The sequence below is a fragment of the Apteryx mantelli genome, chromosome 13 (assembly GCF_036417845.1).
Source record: "Apteryx mantelli isolate bAptMan1 chromosome 13, bAptMan1.hap1, whole genome shotgun sequence".
NCBI lineage: Eukaryota > Metazoa > Chordata > Aves > Apterygiformes > Apterygidae > Apteryx > Apteryx mantelli.
Window position 1 is genome coordinate 24,084,528 of NC_089990.1, and position 20,126 is coordinate 24,104,653.

The 20,126-nt window shown below is 40.7% G+C and overlaps 1 long non-coding RNA gene across 1 annotated transcript; it reads right to left on the reverse strand.

Annotated features, from left to right (window-relative positions):
- Positions 1 to 3,625: 3,625 nt before the first annotated feature.
- Positions 3,626 to 19,644, reverse strand: LOC136993272 (uncharacterized). The gene is made up of 4 exons (XR_010885522.1): positions 19,555 to 19,644; positions 19,332 to 19,399; positions 18,524 to 18,593; positions 3,626 to 3,856 (listed from the first exon to the last, which is right to left on the reverse strand). It is a non-coding gene; the product is annotated as an uncharacterized lncRNA (long non-coding RNA).
- Between the last annotated feature and the right edge of the window lie 482 nt (positions 19,645 to 20,126).

Below are 20,126 nucleotides of genomic sequence, written 5' to 3' on the forward strand. Positions count from 1 at the left end.
CATTGCTTAAATTCTTTGCTCTCTTGATCTCTAGAGGAGTGATGTGGGGGCTGTTATTCTCCGAGTGCTTTTTAAACATTTATAATTCTGCTCAGGTGTTGTAACTTTACATCCAGTTTACCACGTAGAATATCCTTCCAGATTCGAAACAGGAAAGAGACAAAAACAAACGACCCTCTCAGACACATGACAGCAAACAGAAATGCGAATAGGAGACATCTACCACCACTTCCACGGAAAAAAGCATTGCCACAACAGTGGCAAGCCCTTCTGTTAGCAGAATGAACTGCTGCGTGGGGACAGCTCCGAAGAGGAAGGGAAGCGTGGACTCCTGCAGCTATGGGAGCCCGCAGGTCACACAGCCTTGCGTGTGTACGCACTGCTACTTGCATACCAGCTCTTCATCATCAAGTAATGAACTGCTGCTGTGCAAACAGCGCGCGAAATAAACTCACTTTTCTGGCGATCTAATTTGACTGATCTCCCCCCAGTCGTCCCTAATTGTCGCATTTTTTATTTGCATAGCGCAACAGTAGCAAAATGCCAAAACAGAAGTTTGACAATTCAGTTTCTGCTTCTGTCTACCGCTGTCTTTCTATAGGTGACTATGGACAAGCTATTTTTTTCTGTATCCACTCCCCATGCAGGAAAATGGGCACAATACCATCCACCTCACTCATGAGTAACGTTAGGCAGTTCAACTTGTTAATATTTTTAAGTAAAATCCTTAACAATCCTTCTATGAAAGCTACTGAAAGTCTTTTCATAGTCATGATATTGGGCAGCTCTGTATTTCCTGGCTCTATCCATGACAGCATGTGAATATGTGCAGCCACTGCAGGAACAACTGTTAGCACGGCACTCGCAGCACAGTGGCAAGGCCAAGAAAGACAGTACCTGATCTTGCAAACTCAATGTAATGGAAGTCCTGCTGCAACCATTAAGTCCTACGGGTGAGGAAGCAAATGAGGGAGCTTCTCTGGAGGATTTCCATCCCGAAGATGAAATTATTCCTGAAACTTGCACTGGGGAGCAGGGGCTGGAAAGGTTCCCCAATAAGCAAGTGTTCTGCATAAGGCCAATATACAACACCAAGTGTAGCCCTTGCTCTCCCCTGAGTTTGCAGTTGAAAAACTCAAGGACAGCGTCTGAAAACATGGGTGGCTTTGAACCAAATCATCAACTCCCTTGGAGCCGGCAGAGCACTGTTACAGCATCTGATTTCCCTTTAAAGAAGGATCCTGCAAGGCAAGTTAAGAACTGTAAAGCATGTTCACCCAATAAGTTTGAGTGAGGTGAATTTTAGATCTCTCAAGAGGCTCCAGCCACATAATTGTAAATAGTTTTTATTTTATCTGAACCTCATAACTCTAACTTGCAGTGATTAAACTGAAATTCCCATCCCAGATCTGCAAGAACATGAGTCTTAATAACAACTGCTAAATCACAACATCACATTCAGCCACCTTAGTAACCTGTTCAAAAAAAACCAAAAGAAACCAAAAGCAAACATCTGCAATCACATTATCAACCAGCCAAGGAGCTGAAATTTCCTAAGGGGATATGTTTGATTTAGAGAGAAATTTTGCTTAAAAATGAAGCTTATGTCATCAGGATGAAAAATCTCAACCAAAGAAAGCAACAACATGCTGTAAAACCTAACCACAGTGAACAACAACTTTCTCTGTATCTCTTTAATGCCTGAATAGGGTATGTTTAAATTATTTAGCAATGAAAAAGAAGCTGGCTGTGGATTCTTCTCCTTCTAAATGCAGGAATGATAATGTAGGTCCAGTGCATTATAAAAAAAAATGCTTCGGGTTTATCACAATGAGCTTAGAAATCCTTCATTGTGGCAAGCGCAATTAATACAATAAATTCCCTCACATTCTTCTGTGGTACAGCTAAATAATTAAAAATAACCTCTAATACTAACACAGTTCCCATGTCATCATGATGACACCGCTCTGGTGTGTCTGATGCCTGTATACTCTCCTCATCCAAACGGCATCAGCCATCTGAGTGAGGGCAGGTTTTCTTCTTTAATGAATCAGAGAGAGAAACCAAACGTTGAAGCTCATCTTGCAGAAAGCTTTCAGGTGGCTGAACAGAACGTCCAGGCCCTCACCGGTGTTACAAAACGCCCGTAAAAATATAGAAGCAGACTCAGATTCAAATGGCTAACAGCGTTGCTTGTGCTTTGATTTCTTTTGTGGAGAAGTTTCTTTGGAAGAACAACAGCAAATATCATTCATTACAATCACTTTGTAGAAGTTACCGTTGCCGGTGGCAACTTCAGTCAGAAGAAGGTGACTTAGTGGTTTAGGGCGACGTTTGATTCAGAGTGGATGACAGAGCGGCTGCGCCTCAGCACCCAGATCGTTGTAGGTGACATCTGACCACCGACAGTGAGAGGCTCAGCCCAGACTACAGCAGGTTCAGCAACACCATCAGGTTACAGAAATTCAGCAAGTCACCACCTCGCAGCTGGGCTGGAGTGACCGCCTGTGCACACTGACCCGAAGGTGAGGTAACGTGGCTTGGCCTGAACTTAAATGGTTTAATGTCAGGTGTGTTACTTCACCCCAGGCATCTGGCAATTTAACCTTTCTCCTGACCACTTCCCCCTCCTTTTTTTTTCCTGCTGGATGCTGAAGTTGCAGTACACGTAGGTCAGTGGGCCAGCTTCATGCCTTATCTTTTGTTTTCTGTTTTTTGATAAAGTACACCCATTAACTCTATCATTTCTTCTTCTGCAATTTGCCAAGGATAAAGAAGGCTCAGACAATAAGATAGTTAACTGGGACTGCGAAGCACCTTTTCAAAGACTAAATTTTACATTTTCAGTTTTCTTTTGTTTTTCAGTGACTCTGAAGTACAGAACGAGGAGGCTCAGCCTAAAAGAAGCAATTTAAGCCTTAAATGCATACTAGATTGAGCACAATTACCCACCAACTCTTTCGAACATTTATCTACAGACAGGCAGCGATGAAGCGTGGAGAGGAGGGACAACAGTAGCTTTTTCATGTAACAAACTTTAATGCTCTTGGCTGGGTAGCAGTACTCCTAGGACTTCTGAAGCACATGCCAATGTCCCTTATTTCCCTCATCCTAGGAATGTATCAACAATAAAAGGGACATTTACAATTAAATATTATTAATATGTTGTACATAATAAGTATAGATGGATTCAAGCCACAGCATTAAAATTTGGGTATGACAAAATAAGGGTTGTTCGTATGTGGGGTTTTACTTTAGCATGCTGAAAAGATAAGATCAGAATTGATTTTGGCTTTCGAACACCCTAAAACGTGCAATTTCCATGTACACAGACAGGTACTAAAAGAGTTGGAGGATGTCCTATCAGCAGAAGGCAGGATGAGGAGCCTAAAACATCTTTCGTTACTGGTTCTTTTCTTCATGCGAGAAAATTCGCTTAATCTCTCCACTACAATCCATGGCTCTGTAAATCAGGTCACTTTGGATGTGTTGCTGCTCAAGCACTTGCACATTAACCTACTTAAGCCCCCACCTGCCCTGCGACCCAAGTCAGTTGCTTTGGCCTGTCCCTGAGACTGGCCCATGTGGTCTGCTACAGCCTGAAATGACTCCTTTGTTCCTGCACCTATTTTGCAATTAGTATCCCAAAGGGTTAGTTTAAAGCTCTATTGGGTATATTTACATGAGATCACACCTCTGGGCTGTAGTGCAGACATCCCCAAATTTCCAGCCCTTCGTCTCATTCCAAACGAGAAAGATCGAGCACTTTATTAACGTAACCCTCTGCAGAGTGTTCATGACTACAGTCCAGTCCAGGAGAATTTTATGTACCAGGCGACATCGGCTCTGTTCTTGGCTGCGGATAGAGGAAAGCAAAATGCAATTTTCAGTGGGAATACGAAGAGATTTCCTAGTCCCTCCCACATGCCCTTTGCATCAAGCCATGCCTGTTACACAAGACTTATCATATTAAAAATCAGAAATGGTTGTAAGAACCACTTGTTAAAAATGCTGGCCGTGGAAAATTACCATGACTTCCGTTAAAAATATCAGATTCTACAGGTCGGCCACAGCACTGCTTTGTCATCGGATCAGAAAAGCCAAGAGAGACAGTCGATAACTTTTAAATGACTTTTTCACCACTAGGACAGAACATTACGTCCCAGATGATGAGTACAGACGCTACAGTTGAGTCCTATGGCCCTCAAGACACCTGTAATCTATGTATGTTCTTTCTCTCCATAATTCTTTGGCAACTTGAGTCTCAATTGCACAGCAAGCAAGCAGGCAGAGCATTTATTAATGTGCACAGAGCAGGGAAACAAATACCCTGAATGACAGCAAAAAAGCGAAAGGTGAAAGCACTCGAGGGAGTTCAGCCTCCTCTTCACCTTCAGTGACTCAACAGTCAATATACACCCAAATTTTGGCACACCAGAAACACTAGTGACTTGGGAAGGAGACAACACCTCCTTTTGAAAGGAGTCAGCATCTTGAACTTCCTAAGTAAAAATACACAGGCCGAATAATCTGAACAATCACTGAATTGGTATCCTCAGCAAGGAGCACTTGCAGCTGATTAGTGTGTTCTTCGGCTTGTCAAGAGAAGGCCAAAACAGCCACTCCGACGTGTTCAGGGTGACTAGCAATGGCCTCGGTGACTCAGCCGTACTAGGCTCTGGTCTACACAGGAGGGCAGATACAAGAAATAAGGATACCCATGTCGAATATTTGCATTTTGTTTGGGGGAGTTACTGGGCAAACTCACTGATGGGATACTGTAATGACAGTTCTCACGAGGCTATTTCACTCCAGCAACTGGAATCCACCTGTTGGTGTTACTGAGACCATGATGTCCCAGATACTCTTTTTTAAAATTTTTGTTCTCCTAGATCACTATTTTGCCCACAGATACATAGGTGCAAATTGCCACAGATGTGGGAGTCTGCAAATATTCAGGTGTAAGCAAGAGCCCTCAGACCATGCTCTCTGTGTGTTTGTGTGTGTGTGACATTTTTAAGCAAGCCATTTCTAGGTCTCTCATGAAAATATTTAGGAAAGCTGTATTCTCTTTTGTTCCAGTGAACCAGATGATTCTGTTGATTAAACATGGGCTTTATTCCTTATTCCAAGCTCCTGCTCAGCAGGCATTGCTGGAACGCAGGATCAAGGTATTCACGCTCCACAGAACCCACCACGTTTCAAAGTCTGATTGCTCTTTAGCACCGCAGGCCAAGTTTGGTTAGAAAATGTTTTTTGTCATCCTATTCACTGAGTAATGTCTTTGACCTTCCACTTCACAGAATCACAGCATCATTTAGGCTAGAAGAGACCTCTGGAGATCATCTCGTCCAACCCCCCCTGCTCTCAGCTACAGCAGGTTGCTCAGAGCCATATCCAGTTGAGTGCTGAATATCTCCAAGGACGGAGACTCCACAACCTCTCTGGGCAACAGGTTCCAGTGTTTGACCAACCTCACTGTAAAAAAGTCTTTTCTTATGTTTAAGTGGAATTTCCTGTATTTAGATGTGTGCCCACTGCCTCTTGTGCTGGATACCACCGAGAAGAGTCTGGCTTTGTCTTCTTTACTGCCTCCCACCAGCTATTTATACACATTGATAATGATCCCCCTGAGCCTGCTCTTCTCAAGGCTAAACAGTCCCAGCTCTCTCTCCTCTCCTCACATGACAGATGCTCCAATCCCTTAATCATTTTAGCAGCCCTTTGCTGGACTCGGTCCAGCTTGTCTATGTCTTTCTTGTAGTGGGGAGCACAGAAGTGGAGTCTGACACGCTCCCTTGCACTATATATCAGCAGGACTGCAGTCCTCTGATAACATGCTAAGTACCGTCTCAGCTAAAGAGCAAGGGATAGATATAGCTGGTCATTCGTATTTTTTATAAAATTATCAGCAAATATTTTCTGAGAAGACCACAGTGCTCCTGACTTACTAGTGTTTTCTTTTTTTAGAGGAACACATGAGGAGAATCGCTTCTTTAACTGTAGTGATTACTAAATGTAACAAGTACAGTATTTTGAAAAAGAATGGAACAACTGCTTCTAAATTAGATCATCGGGAAATACAAATATTACAGTCGAAATTGCAACTATTCTGGAATCTCCTTGGTAAATTTCAGCACATGTTACAACCCCAAATCTATCCAGCCTAAAACCACTAAGAAGTTAGAGGTTCTACACTAACACTCTTGTAGGCTTTTTAGTGTATAGTAAGTTTTTTATTCACTTGTTCTTTTGCACCACAGTTTCTATGGTGGGAATAAAGTTTTCTGCATCATGATCATGTAATATGGATTTTCCAGGCTGTGTAACTCGGAGATTATTGAGCAACCAGAAGGTGACGATACTGATCCATGATACTGATAACAGCTGTCAGCTGTCCTCTGGAAGGACAAAACTGTGAAGTATAAGAGAAAGACAGCAAATAGCAGCTGCTTTCTAACTTTGAATGCCTCAGAGTGCAGCAGTCAGAAAGGCCTTTGTATTTTTAATAAGCTTTTAATAAGCAAATTCATCCCATTGCACTGTACAAGTGAGGAAAATTCACCTCAAAAGCCAAACAAATCAGTGACACCTCACAATGTTATTTAAAAACATGACAGGTTTTGAACCATTTTTATTTATGGTTCCATAATCATTTATTTATACGGTGTGAATCTGGAGCTGATAAATCTATTTGGGAGTTGAAGCCTGTTCTCCACCAGCATGAGCTGCAGCTCCATAAGTTCCCTCACACAGCTCTACTTCTCCACCGTGAACTGAGGGACAACCACAGATGAATGAGCAAAAGTTGTGTACCAAGCCCTGCTACTCCTTGGGTTTTTGGCTGAAACGGTCCACAAGAAGGGCAGCTGAACGAAAAAGTTTCTTGGGTTTCTTTGATGTGGATCATATCAGTAAAGAATACTATTAGGTTCTTTTATTTCAGTGTAATGACAAATGCTTAGAAGAGTAGGCACTGTATAGAGACTCTAGAGAAGTTATTAGGAATAGCCAGAGACCAAGCAGAAGACAATCCAGGGCCTTAGGAGGCATCGAGGATGACCCTGGAACTGGACAGCTCTGGACTTTGAGGAAGTTTGCATTTAAATTTGAAATTCACTACCCACAACTATCTCAACAACCTCCATCCTTATAATTAAGTGACTGTTAGCAATCTCAGCAGCTAAAGACCATACACAGATAACCTATCCTTGTCTGCAGTCATGTGAGAAAAGCACCTTTATCTCTCAAATAAAGCTTCTCTTATCTGATGGGGGATTGTGTTGCCAGTATTTAAAGGAGTATCATCATAATTAATTTATTTTAAAACAATGAGCAGGTTCCCAGAACACCTGATAGGACTGAGTCCACATAAGTTATAACATTTACTTTGCTTTTTACTGCGGATGTTTGGCATTTTCACTTCAGTGAAACACTAAAACGAGAATATCTCCTGACTGTTTTATTTTCCAATTTTTGTTATTCTTTTATTTATTATAGGCATGTCTCTGATACTCATCTTCTTAAATTATTAGTGCTATCTTATCTTCAATGCAGACTAGTAGTAAAAGGGAATGGCAAATTATTTCAACAGATTAGTAATACAGTCCAAAATAATGATCTACACACATTTTGGTTACAACAACTTTCCCATCTCCTTTTTCTGCTCTACAGAACCTAAAGTTTAGGCCTAAAATATCTGCAATATCTTAACAAGCAGAAACATTGCTGTGGCTTCTATTCACTGCTGTGAAAAGAGATGACTCTGCTAAGAGCTGAGAAACATCACTAAACGGGCAAAAAACTTATCTGAGATTGGCCAGCATAAACATGGAAATTTATTCCAAGCTGACAGATAATTTAACAAAGCGGAAGCAAGGGAACCCAAGGCAGAGCCTGAGGAACTCTATTTGCAACTAAGCAAGGCTTTGAATTATGTGACTTCATTAAAATTACCTGCCTCTGCCTGCTATACAGGTAAAATGTGAAGGTGCTGAAAACTTCAGCCCAGTTCCTGAGAAGCTGCAAGAGAGTTGCATGGTCACCACAACCTTGGAAGATGCTCTCAGATCCCCAAATACTAGACTGGATAGTGATCCTTAAGTTTTGTTCATGAACAGTAATTTTCCACCCTGATGGGAGCTCATATTGCACAATGTATGGAGGAAACAGGTGCTTTCTAAGTTATGGAGGTAATATCCCCTCCTCTACTTTTGCAAAATTTCCCACATGCTCTCTCCTACAGGACACGTTCCTTGAATCTTAAGCTTGAAGCTTAACACTGAACCCTGAATTAGTACTTCCAAGCATCTGCTCTGTGCTTAACTCTGGATTGCCTGAGTATAGCCAACACCTATCGCTTCATATCTAATTTATACTAATGTTAGTTTTGGCATCACCCATCTAATGGACACCAAACCATGCCTTAATATTTTATCTTCTAAACCATTTGGCTAGGGCATGCTGCAGGGTCCCTTAAGCAAGTAATGGAGGCCCATATGCTACAGCCTTCTTAACGTCCACACATGCCTCTGAAGACACAGACGTCCAAGAAAAAAAGTGTGATATAAGATAACCATCTATGGAAACATTACAATAAAAATGATCAAATGATAGTTGAATTGTCTTCACAAATAATACAACTAAAAATTTACAATCAACAAAACAATTCACTATTCTTCCACGACAGCCATCGAATCAGCTGTTTGCTAATTTTCTCCATTATCCAGCCAGATGCTTAAAATCACAGGTGAAATCAGAGGCAAACGAATAGGAAATTACCACTCCAAGGACAGATATTAGGATCTTCTGCTTCTAACAACAAAATTACTACTGTTCATATATAAAGAAGTCCTGCTTTCTGAACAGGAGAATTCAATATAAATTGCTCTTTTCAGCATCTGTGTCTCACTAGTTGGGATATAAGCTAAAATGCACAGATCGCAGTCCACAAAACGTTCTGTCCCTCTCCTTTCTATCAGGGACTGCGTAATGTTGATCACTGTTCAGGGAAGTGTTATAGATCATCTTTGAGTGTTTTAACACTATGCAAACTGAATAATAAACAAGCACCCAAAGTCATTGGAACAGCTGCCCAGGAGCAACACTTAATTTGCTGTGTGCAGCAACTCTTTCAATGTCTTTTTCCTCTGTAACTAAAAGGCACTAAAATGTGTTTCCTTATGGTTGTGTAGTGGTTACGCTTAGACTGCGTTATTGCAACTGGGGTAAGAGGCCTGGGAGCGATTCAGGTCTCACAGGCTCGCATTAGAGGGAATGTGTTTTAGAGATGGCTGCGAAGATCATAATTGCCAGAAACGGCAGCTGCGCCCCCATAAATATCTGTCCAAGCCAGCCTATCAGCAGGGAAAGCAGGCGAACACAGCACAGCTTATATGGACACTGCACTCATAGGTAACAGCTATAAATGCAACAAGAAGAAAGGCTCCCTATTCAAACTTTCAAGTCATTTTTGAGCAAAGATCCAGGTACTGAAAATAAATGAAGATCTTAAGGTCTTGAATTATTCCCATCTGTATACCAAGTAGAAAACACTCACAGTAACTTTGAAAAAAATATTTATTTTAAAACAAAAAGGTTAGGTTGAGTTAGTGCTGGAAATTGTTGGCATCACTGGAGACAGCCAGGAAATTCTGCATCTGTCATCAGAACAAGTATTGAGCGGGCAGTATTTGTGCCAGCCCTCACTACCTTCAGTCTTCTGCCAGGGTACTTTAACCCCACTGTTATCTATGGCCTTCACGGGGCAAAACAGCTCTGTCAGACTTTGGTTCCCCTGCAGAAATTCCCCAGCAGGAAGCCAGTTAAGGGCTGTCTCTGTAGAGCAGACTCTGTAGGATGCTTGTAAGATGAGTTTGTTCTTCTAAGAAAATTCCAGAGATGAGCTGTCTCTCCCTGTAGTTATCAGACCGACAGTGACCGCCCTTCCACAGTCACCTGAATACGTTTTCCTAATTCACAGCTTGAATTAATCACAGACATCTGTCTAATAGGTAATACATTCACTCTTCTAACTTGTTTAACGTCTATAACTGAATCACTATTGCATTATAATGATTTTAAATTGATGCAGTTATGGGTAAGAGTCGAACTAGCAATCAAAACGGAAAGGGTCTAGAATCAACAGTTGTGCTTCACTGGTCCGTAGTAGTAATAGCCACTATAGAAAGCCAGAACAGAGACAGGCGTCCTTCAGTCCTTACAATTCTAATTTGTAATATAAGAATTTCTTTAAAACAGTCTAGTAACAGAAGCGATTTGTAGGAGGTGACTAAAATTTCACCAAGGATCTGGCAAGAAGATTTGGACTTATGCAAAGCTAAACATAAACACCAAAGCAGTCCAGGCGGAAACCAGCTTAGTCCTGTCCTTCAGTGAGCTCCACCGACTAGATCAGGACCTCAGACAAACAAATGCAGAGACATGCCTGGATGCCTGCCAGGAAAGGAGCCAGTGATATACAGTTCAGCTTCTTCAGCTGGGGCATCACACCAGCCAGCTAAAATAATTTTGTTAACGTTTGCTTGGGAAGGGAAAAGAATAAAGTTTAAATAACATCACAGTTCTCTATTTTTTTAAAAAAAAGCCCCTATAGCTCCTGGGATTATATCAGCCTAGATCAAGGTCACCTTACGCAGAGGGTTTTTGTTTTTAAACACAAGCCTGCTCTGGTGTTTAATGTTCCTTGATGCTGCAAAGGACCAAAATGATAAGAAGACACTGGTGTAAGGACAAGCAATTTTACTCAAGCAGACCACATTTAAACACACGTAACAGCTTCTCTTACATGCTAATGGTGCCACAGCTTCACTGTCTCATCTTACTCTATCAACTTGGTAGCTGAATTATGGTTTTAATATCTTAGTCTCTGTCCTGACTATGATTTCTTCTGGTTGTTTTTCTGATTTGCACTTCAGTGTAATATATTGTTAGGGACACTTTAATTGGTTGCATTGGAGCATTGCAAACCGAAAATCTCTTCATTGCCATTCATACAAGTCATGTATGCACATGTGTGTACATGATCTAAACATACTGCGTCCAGTTCTGGGCTCCCCAGTACAAGAGGGATGTGGCACTGCTGGAGCAAGTCCAGCGAAGGGCTACAAAGATGATTAGGGGACTGGAGCATCTCTCTTATGAGGAAAGACTGAGAGAGCTGGGCCTGTTTAGCCTGGAGAAGAGAAGGCTGAGAGGAGATCTTATCAATGTGTACAAGTATCTGAAGGGAGGGTGTCAAGAGGATGGGACCAGACTCTTTTCAGTGCTGCCCAGTGACAGGACACGAGGCAACGGGCACAAACTGAAACACAGACACTTCCATCTGAACATGAGGAAAAACTTTTTCACTGTGAGGGTGACAGAGCACTGGAACAGGTTGCCTGGAGAGGTTGTGGAGTCTCCTTCTCTGGAGATATTCAAAACCCGCCTGGATGCGATCCTGTGCAATGTGCTCTAGGTGACCCTGCTTGAGCAGGGGGGTTGGACTAGATGATCTCCAGAGGTCCCTTCCAACCTCAGCGATTCTGTGATACTCAGAACTTATGTATTTTTCAGAACATTGAGTACAAAATACCAATAGAATAGAAATATTTCTTTAGACCTAATTTGTAAATTAAAAACAGCAGCTTTCCACATAATGCTTTTTCCACTTGACATATTTTGCTTGTAACTTCCATTCAAAAATGTATCTTCCATCCACTCCTTACAATTATTTTGCTTTCAATATTTAATGATAAGCACACACAAGACAATATTGGATGAATGTGGCCCTAATTCCATAAACATTTTCCAAAGGACTACACACATGCATACAGTTTGATACATAAATAAGTATTCAGCAGATCAGAGACTATATTATTATTCATAACTCAGACGACTGTAAAAGTACACTGCTTCTTCTGCTGTGCTGTCACAGGAGTCAGCAGGTTTTCAATGAACGAAGAATTTGCAAGTTCAGGGGCTCATAGCAAGACGCGTTCCTTATATTGAAGAATTTATAAAGGTAAGTAGATGCAAGAAACAATAGTGGGAAATTCCACTTAATTCAGGACAAAGGAAGGAAGGGTGCAGATACATTCTTAAAGAAGGGAATAAAACCTGTCAAGGAGCTGATGGACCACCCAAAACCCTCAGTTCTTGTGGGCAGATAACTTTCCCCAGATGAATCCATCTGCTGATTGTACAAGTCGCAGTGGGACAAAAAATTGCCTTCCACCAAATCAAGTTCAGCACGTCTTTCAACATCAAGTTCAGACTTGATACACCCTAAATTCCTTTCCATATACCTAACCTGCATCTGGGACCTGCCAGGTAGCCCCACTCTGTCCCTTCATGAGCATTTTGATAATGAACAGTGGGTTACAATGACGCAGGAGATTCATCTGTTGGCAGGATGGGATTTTCAAGCAAAGATTGCCATGCTCTCAAGTCTATAATTCAAAATGCACTGCAGTATAAAGATACCTAATCCAATTCCAACCCAACTGTAGAGAGCTAAATCCTTTATAAGTTTCACAGGAAAATAACTCAGGCTTCAAGTTCTTGTAGTTTTCTAGCTTAAGTACAATTTTTGAAAGCGTATGGACTTGAGTAACTGAAGTAGAATGATGCTTTAATTGACACTTTGCCCATTAGGTTATTCAGAAGATCAGTCCATTTGTTTCAGTTGCTTTTAATTATCTTCTGTGGAGTCATTCTGGTTTTATACTGGTGTAATTAAACACATCCCATCCCACGCTGTTTAATTTCCTTAAAGATTTTGTTTGCCTGTTTTTAATTTTATGAGGACTTTAACTTCCAGGTGTTTAAATCAGCAGTGAAAGAAAAGGAAGATCATCTTAGAATGAAATGGAATCAATTCAAAATATATTTTAACTTTATGAGTGTTCATTTTCTTATACTGGCAATTCCCAGTCACCAATCTCAGGCAAGATATCCTGACATTTTTAACCATATAAATACCATAATTTTGAAACCACTATAGGCTTCTGCTTGTTGTTTAAGATTCAACAGAGGATACATCGTAAATGGGGCTTTAAGGAAACCAATTCTATTATTCCAGCTAGCTGGGGCAATGACTGTCATCAAAGTAAAATTACTGCCATTAAATCAAGAATCTAATTAGACCCAGATCATCAAGTTCATTGTCTGCTGAAGACTTGGTCTACTGGCATAGAGTAGAATGATTTACTCAAGAGTATATATCAAGGCTGACCCATGCCTCCAGGCTTAGCATATTTTTGTTATTCGAGCTGCACGAAAGCAGCTCAGTAGTTAAGAAGGTTCACAGGTGCCTCTTCTGGGAGCTGGGAGCTAGAAATGGGCTAGCAGCTCTCACTTAGAGAAAGACTCGGAACACATAGATCTGGAAATCTGGCTCAAGCCTATATAGAGAGTCAAGAGGAATCAGGCCCTAATCCAAACGTAATTCAAATGGACCTGGAGCCTTCAGATGACTGCATCAAACCCAGGGATAATATCTCTTCTTTTTCGTTATTCAGTAGAGAGCCCCCCCGCCCCCCCCCATACTCTGACAGCAAAGATCAGTATGATATCAAATTGAGAGCGCTATGGTCTGCTTGTGCTTGAGCTTCTAAAAGAGAGAGAGGATACATCTCTGATTGACATAACCAGACATTAACTGCATTTGACAGTATCTGTGAGATACTCTTTTGTTATGCTGAAAATCCCTTTTCACAGACAGACACTGGAAATCCCCTGTGCGCGTCATCATTTAACCTGTCTGCCAAACTCAATATTTCCTTCCTACTGCCTACCTCTTCCCCCTGTGGCTGGTTCAGCAAAGCAAAAGGCACGTAATTATCTCATAAATATCCATCAGTGAGCTTATTAAACTGGGGAAAAGAGCATAAGACTTGCTAAGTTCTGGTCTTGTACATACCTGTGAATTCCATGGTATGGTGATTCACCGTACATAACATACCCAATTAGACAACTTTTCATTATCGGAAGCCGATAATGAAAGAGACGATGAGTAAGAGGACGCACCTTGTCACAGCAAGAAGTGGCATGATTAGAATCCAGGAATCTTGGCTGTCATTCTGCCTGACCTTCAAGGAGTCATTTATTCCTCATGCCTTTGTTTCCTTGCCTGCAATGTGGCAGCACTAATACTTATTTTACACGTCTTTTGAGAGTAATTAATGTTTCGAATGTACTTTGAAATTATATGATGAGTCAGTGCAAAATGTGCTCCCATATGTACACTTAATTGCTTTTTAAGGACATTTTAGACATATGCATGCTAATATGCTTAATATGAACGCTTCCCAGCCTATGATGATTGGAGATTAAAAAAATATCAAAACCTCACATATATTAAATTTCTTCTGCTAATGGGACTTCAGAGTTAAGATTTTTGCAATTGTGTTTTCTTTATAACCAATATGCACTGGAGGGGATGATAAATTTACTTAATAGCTACAGCTTTATTCAACACAAAACTAGTGGAACGTACAGAAAAGGACCTGGAAGCACCAAGTGGTTTCTCTGATTGCCTCCAACTAGCTATCTTGCAGGTGTTGGAAACGACAGCCATGTTTCAAGTAAGCTACTGTTAAGAGTACAATAGCTTTACCAATACAATAATGATTACTATTTAAGATTATAGTGGCTATATTTATTGAGAAGGCCTACTTTAGTCTAGGACAGCAAAGTTCTCAAACATCTCCACTAACACACGCACACCCACATGCACACATTCACACATACACACGGATAAATGGCACAAACTGGTTGCCAAATTTAAGATTAGTGTCAATTTTCAGAGTTGTCAAACAGTCCCAGAAAATTAAGAGAGAAGCTCCTCCTCCATAACTACGATCACCTGAAATCACTCAAATCCTCACCAGCAATGAAATGCTCAGTACCAACACTGATGTTCTGTCTTCCAGGACCATGAGATTTCTCAGAAATAAGCCCACCTTCAAAAGAGATTATAAAGACAGTGTCTTCTGAAAAAAACCCCCTACAAAATCATTCTGTCTTCTCCAGTAGAAATAATATTCCATCAATAAAGTGTTAGAAGAAGGAAAACAGAAAGAACTTACTGATGTGACTTACAGCATCTGTAAGATGCTTCAGTAACACAATGATTAGCATTATAAAAGCTATATGAATAAATATTGTGTTTTTACACACAGATGGATACATGATCAGTTAAACAGTGTTAATATGAAAGGCTGCAATTTCTAAAAGAAGGCATTTTCTCAAGTGTCAAAATGACCTATCAGTTTGAAATAAATTCTGAAAGATTCCCCCAAAAGTCAACCTATTATTGAAGAAAACTGATTAATAACTCTAGCATTGATCTGTGGAAAGTGCATGAGGAATTTGCCTTTCCCTTAGAAAGCTCTCCTCACAGCAACACACTGCAAGTTCTTCCAGATAGTCTACAGAGACATCATCAAACAAAAATAATAAAAGGAGAAAAGAAAATGAGGAAAATTTCAAGCATTTACTATAGAAGGTTCGGAGCTCACTTCTTTCAGATGAATTAATGTCATGTTTAGAAACAGTTTCAACCTGTCCATCTAAGGGAAAGCATTAATGCTCACAAGCACAATGCTAAATCACTGGTCTGAAATACCAAATATTTAAAGGGTCTCCTTAAAGGCATCTGCATGGGGAAAAAATAAAATAAACTTGTGCATACAGGTATATGAGAATGAAGACGTTAGAATGAAGTTAAAAAACAACTCTGTGTGTCTCTGTAATGAATGAAAGCAAGAGGATTGGGAATTAGAAATTTCTCATGCTCAAGCTGCAGCACTGACTCTATCCAGACAAAACCAATCCAGACTATTAAGAAAGACGTGATTTAGAGATTCAGTCCCAACCCACACGATCTTACATTTGGGATCAACAAACAGACAATTCAAAGTGAAGTACTCAGAGAAACTAAAACTGGGATCTAACTCTAACTGCCTCTCCACTACTAGTTTCACTCTTTCGCAAGAAACTACTGTCGTATGACTGGTCTGTCTCCTCTCTATTCTTAATGCCCTTATTTGATCTGCTTTGTATCTCCTGTTTGTTTAATTACATTGCAGTTGTAAGGAGAAAGGACTCACAAAGCATTTTACAACCTATACACGCAGTTTGCAGTTTGCGTTGAAATGTGGCCAAACATGGGAAGGTACACATTGCTATTTAACAGCACACAGTTAGGACACAGTAAGTGTACTTATCCAATTCAAAGAGCAAAGCAAAACTAGGAAGCTGGAGTGCAATCAAGTCAACTGGAATCTAGCCTATGCACTGAGACCAATCCCAAACCTCAGAAACACAGCTGTGGCTCTATCGCAATGACAAGTGGTAATTACTGTTTTACGTCTCATCCTAAGGACCACCTTTCCCCAGGAATACAACGCTTTGTAGCAAATCACAGAAGCAACACGCTTGCACAAAAAGCTTGGTATAAAAAACTCCAAAACAACACACTATTCATAACCTGGATCTTCATTGGATGTTCCTCCCCCAGGTAGTTACCAAGTCTGACATAGATAAAAGTGTACTTACCTGCAGAAGCGATAGCGTGACTAAGGGCAAGACAGTAAGAGATAGTTTATTCACAACAGATTTTTAATCCTCCCTTCTTCGCCCTGAGGCTTAGTGAAAAAGCACCTAAGTGCAGTTTCCTACAGCCAACCAGAGCACAATTAACAACAGCTACCTGTTAGTCACTCTCTTATTTCGATAGTACTGAATTGATTCTTTATATGTACTTATTTGTAACAAGAGTACTAGACATTTTCAGCATGGCATCTCACTTTCCTTTTGTCTACACCTTACACTTACTAAATGACCAAGTAGCACACGCTTGTGCCAAATTCTCCTGAGCTGGCGAACTATTCTGACAAAGACTCTATAAATAAGATGTTTTTCTGTGTGCGAATAATTCTTTATTATCAAAATGTAGTCCTAAAAAACGTAGTATTTATCCTCTGAAAAGGTCATGTTTTGCTAAAAATACAGGTCTGATGTATATTTTTTCTGTCTGTGAAACTCAGCCCACAGCTTTCCTTTAATTTATGCTTATTTAAACTTATACAATAGTGGTCACTTTTAGCATTTCATTTGTATGCACACTTCTGATCTACCATGGACACCAGCCAGTCTCTAACAACGTTAAGCAAAAGATCAATCCATTTCCTAATTAGAGATGTGAATTAATGGAAACAGAAACCACCATTTTAAATACAGCAGGCCCTAAACAAAAACTTCTTTAGGTGCCCCATGTCCTACACCATTTCCTGCGTAATATTTTCAAGTTATCCATTCTCGTCAATGATTTATGGCACTAGATGCTACTTGGCAGTACTTTCAAAGTCTGTCTGATAAAGGAGAAAACCTCTATTGTACCTTGAACTGTCAACAGCTTGCTTCTGAAATTTTCCAAAGAGTTTTTGCATTTGTCCTTCATACGTAGAAAGTTTCAAAAAACACTCAAACTGCCTGCATTTTCATATAGAAAGATGCTTTATGAACACCTCATTAAGGAGTTGCATCAACTTTACCCATCACCAGAATATGCTTAGTTCCATTGGCCTCACACCATAATTCATCGGCTGGGTACTGCACCTCGTTGTGACAGCCCAATTAGTTCTGCTAGCAACATTAATGAGATTACGATTATTTGAGAAACACACCTAGCAAGTATGAATTCTTATGTTGCCCTTTGGTTAAAAGGGATATTACAACTGCAATAGAAAGAGACATCAGAAAGCATTTACCCACACAGAGGCATTCAACGATTGTGTTTAAATTTAATATAACATATAATAAAGAGATGAGCTGCAGTAAAAGCCTGTCACTGCTTTTCACACAATACTATTTATGCTCTATATTGGACCAACTCCAGGATATTGGCAGTACGAAATCCAGATACATTCTCACACAACTGGACTGGGCCATCTATTATCACTCACAAATCCTTTAAAAACAAATACGGGTTCAAATAATTATGCTGTTCAACATATTAAATTCCTAGACATCAACCAGGGGAACTGCAGTGATAAAACAACCTGTTTTAGGGAAGACCAGTGAGAAGAATTATCTGTATCCTGGGCTTCAAATCAAATGCCTTTAATATTAGCATCACACTTTCCACTGAATAAATGTCAGAGAAATAAACTTGACAGAACAATATATTTTCCATGCTCTAAAATTACGAATTTTAAAAAGGACTGAGAACATGAAACTGTGAAGTATTTAACCTCTAGGGAATAAATTCAAATACCAACCAGGTCAATAATAATCTAATGTCAACTCTTACCATAAAAAAGTGGACAATGATAAATAATGAAGTATCAAGTTGCCAGAGAGGTATTTAGTGGAAACTGTGAGGATCTGTGTTATGCTTTCGTATTCTGTGTCATTCTCTCTGTATCTTGATTAGAATTTTAAAGAAAAGGTAATGTTTCTCCCTATCCTATTTCATGATCATTTATAACTCGGAGCATGAAAATTGTCAGCCTACCTCTTGGATTCTTCCATATACTGTTCTTATTCAGTCTGGGTGCTTGCTAGCTTGTCTGCAATGTTGCTGTCTTAAGAAGGAAAATACAACACAGAACAATTGGTAAAACACAAATCCTTGAGTTAGAGAGGTTTAGCACACGTTGTAGATTTTGCTGATCTAAATGACTTGTATTTTCTTAATTATATTTTTCTCCCTCTATAGTGTTGTCATCTTAAAGAAAAGACTGTTTTGTGCAGCTCTCTCCCTCTCATTGGTATTCATTTGACTCCCACTTCCTGCAGTACGGATAATTTCCCCTTCCATTCACAGTCGCATACCTCTCTAATTGCTACCATAATTTGTATAGATGGAAAATATAAATGAAATATTTATCATGTATATACTAATTTAATTTCTAGTAGCAAGCTAGATGTAACTGAAAAGGGCCAGCACCATGTAAGCAGTCCACTCTCTGCAGAAACCAATGAATCACTGAATTTTAAAACATCTAAATGATATGTAGGCAGAGCTGTTTAATCAACTCTGCCTTACACTCTACTGCATCAATGAATTTATTTACTCTTCTGCAATACTGTGCATCTATCTCATTACACTGGCCAAACTGTTTTTCTATATTATATCAGCAGCACACAGAGGTCTCTCTTTCAGGAACAGGACCGCTGGAGCTGCTAAGCTACACTTAATGAAACATGAGAGAAGGCAAGAGGTCTCTCCTTAAGGATCTCAAAGTCAAGCCGAGACCTCGACAGCTCAGTCCTGATACAGCCTGAGATAGTTACCACGATAAAACACTTTGGTGACTTACATGTGCGGGGGAAAACACTATGCGCCCCAGAGCTGAAGTATGTGCTTTTCTTGATAAAAATGACTTCCCTGAAAGCAAAAAGTGGGATTAGCTGACCTGAAAGAGCTCTATGAAACCAAGATCTCCCTATACAGAAGACGTGAGCTGCTTTTATCATGATGTGTCTACAGAAAATGAACCTCAAGCTACAGGTGGATTTCACCGAAACGTGAACTTCTTTTACCTCATTTCCACAGCAGTATCACATCCAACGCTGTGTCTGCCCTACAACTAGCAGAAATGGCTGCAGCACAGGCAGGCATCAACATTAAAAAGGTTGTGACATGGGCCTGGCTGCCCCAAATATGTACGTAGAGTCCCAAGCAGAACAGCTCGGCCTTGCCCCTACCGATAGCAGCACTCGACCTCGCTCAGTTACAGCTAACTTGGGTATGTCTAGTCCCGCTGCAGCGACAGCCCCAGCGGCCACGCGAGCTTCTCCAAGGTAGCTGCTGCCATATAAAAACAAGACTTTTTCAGGTGATGCCTACCCTCACCCCGCCATCTCCTCGCACTGCCACATCGCCTCACCAGGTCCCCTTGCTCCCCCATGGCGCCTCACCCCGCCATGTCACCTCACCAGGCCCCCATGCCCCATCTCCTCACCCTGCCATGTCACCTCACCAGGCCCCCATGCCCCATCTCCTCACCCCGCCATGTCACCTCACCAGGCCCCCATGCCCCATCTCCTCACCCCGCCATGTCACCTCACCAGGCCCCTTCGCCCCGCCAGCTCCTCACCCTGCCATGTCGCCT